Below are 2,615 nucleotides of genomic sequence, written 5' to 3' on the forward strand. Positions count from 1 at the left end.
CTGGAGATGAGAGCATTAGTGTGAGGTATAAATCTGTGTAGACTAACTAATAGTGACAGCCTGGATACACAGTGACGTTGTTTGCATTAGTCTCTCTACTAGTTTCTGTGTTGAAAGCTCTGTCGCAGGGGTGTCCCCGACTAATGATTTACATCAGAATTGTCGAATCTTTCCTAAAGTCGAATCATCTATGTGTGTGTGCATAGGTTGGGAGGGGGAACAGACCAGGTAGCCAACAAATGGTTAACTTTTATTTTCTTTCAAAAGCAACATACAGAAACAACTTTCTGATAAAGTGACCAAAACTGCCTTTCAAGTGATGAACGAGATGAAACTGACGATGCATTTTTATCTTTTTTAAAGTTAAAATTAAAGGCAAGCTGTATAAACATTTGTTAAATGATTCCTCATAATTTTTTAAAGCCACGATGTACAGAACATCACACAAAGATATAACAAAAAAACATTTTTTTATAATTTAAAAAACCTAAAAAATAACAAATGTGATCCTGCCTGGGAAGCTTTGGCTACAGTTCAACAATCTTATTTAAAGGAATATTTCATTTTCTTAAAAGAAAAATCCAGATAATTTACTCACCAACATGTCATCCAAAATGTTGATGTCTTTCTTTGTTCAGTCGAGAAGAAATTATGTTTTTTGAGGAAAACATTGCAGGATTTTTCTCATTTTAATGGACTTAAATAGAGCCCAACATTTAACACTTAACTCAACACTTAACAGTTTTTTTCAACGGAGATTCAAAGGACTATAAACGATCCCAAACGAGGCATAAGGGTCTTATCTAGCAAAACGATTGTCATTTTTGACAAGAAAAATAACAAATATCCACTTTTAAAGCACAACTTCTTGTTTAAATCCGGTTGTGATGCGCCAACGTGACCCCACGCAAGACGTCATGACGTCAAGAGGTCACAGAGGACGAATGCAAAACAACGCCCCAGTGTTTACAAGTGTTGAGAACGAGGACCGTTCCTACGTTGTTGTATGTGAACTGATACTAATTAATGTCTTTGTGTCAGTTTATTGTTTACAATGGTCTGCAAATGTGCGTTTTATATATGTAACACGTGACCTCCCTACGTCACTACGCATTTACGTTAGGTCGCGCTGGACCGGACCTAGACGAAAAGTTGAGGTTTAAAAGTGTATATTTTTTATTTTTCTTGTCAAAAATGACAATCGTTTCGCTAGATAAGACCCTTATGCCTCGTTTGGGATTGTTTAGAGTCCTTTGAAACTCCGTTGAAAAAAACTGTTAAGTGTTGAGTTAAGTATTAAATGTTGGGCTCTATTAAAGTCCATTAAAATGAGAAAAATCCTGCAAAGTTTTCCTCAAAAAAAATAATTTCTTCCCAACTGAACAAAGAAAGACATCAACATTTTGGATGACATGGTGGTGAGTAAATTATTTGGGTTTTTTTAAGAAAATGGAATATTTCTTTAATTTTGAAATTAAGCCCGACAAAGTAGTCATGACCAAAAAAGCCAAATGACATATAATTTGTGATTGTTACTGTAAATGATAAAAACTAATCTTTATAAACAAGAAAAATACTGAAATGAATGATTTTATTGACACTATGCTTTATTATTTTGCACATAAATACCTGCTAACTTCTCTGTATTCATTTTAGGTACAGAAACACCTGATGATTCTTATAACATTTGTATCAGATATTTTTTTTCTATCATTTAAAGTGAACACCGACCATAACATTTAATCACAAGAGAGACAATCGTGTCAGACAAATAGGTTCTTCGGTGCAGATATTTTTCACGTTATAACCGAAATGTCAGGAACAGCTTACTTGTTTTGTAGCTCAACTTTTGACAGGGTAACCAACCTGTTTTAAATACATTTACCTGTCGAAAATCAGTTTTTTGATTTTTAGTTTGATGAACTCCTAAATATGATCTTAAAGTATGACACGCAGAGCACCTAGCGTATTGGGCTAAATTGCATGTGCCAGCGCTACATCGATACAATGAAAAGTAATCCAAAATATACACACTTAAATTAAATCAGATAACCCTATAAATTCACTACCAATTCACAATGGTTTGTGTAGCCATGTCACAGGGTTGTTGGAATTATTAACGGACTTAAAAAATATTTATTGAAAAATATTATAATACTACTTTTTCACATATTTTAAAAAAAGAGCAGTGTGACGCCGCTTTTTATATTGCTAAGTAACCACTGAGTCAGCTGTCTTGTCAATCAAATATTGAAGCATGAGTGCTCTTTTGCTGTTAACTGTCATATTAGCAGAAACTTTAAAAAAAGGGCGCTTGCTCTGACCTTGTTTAAGGATGAGAGGTGCACAAACATGCAGGAGAGAGTGAGCGAGTGGAGTCCGAATCTTCAAAGCAACTGTAAACTTACCTCACCACAACGTAAGGCCCGCCTCTCCCCTCGGGTGCTTCTCCGGTCTCAGCTCTCCTTCAAAAGCGTGTGCTGTGGGTGGCGGCAAAAACTGCAAGGCTCTCGGCACGCATAAACAATGCGCAAACGCTCCCTGCCCATAGAATATCATTCAAAAAAGGCGCCTGCAACTGCAACAAACGCTTTTGGTGTGATTGGGCCCTTATA

The sequence above is a fragment of the Paramisgurnus dabryanus genome, chromosome 18 (genome assembly GCF_030506205.2).
Source record: "Paramisgurnus dabryanus chromosome 18, PD_genome_1.1, whole genome shotgun sequence".
Lineage (NCBI taxonomy): Eukaryota > Metazoa > Chordata > Actinopteri > Cypriniformes > Cobitidae > Paramisgurnus > Paramisgurnus dabryanus.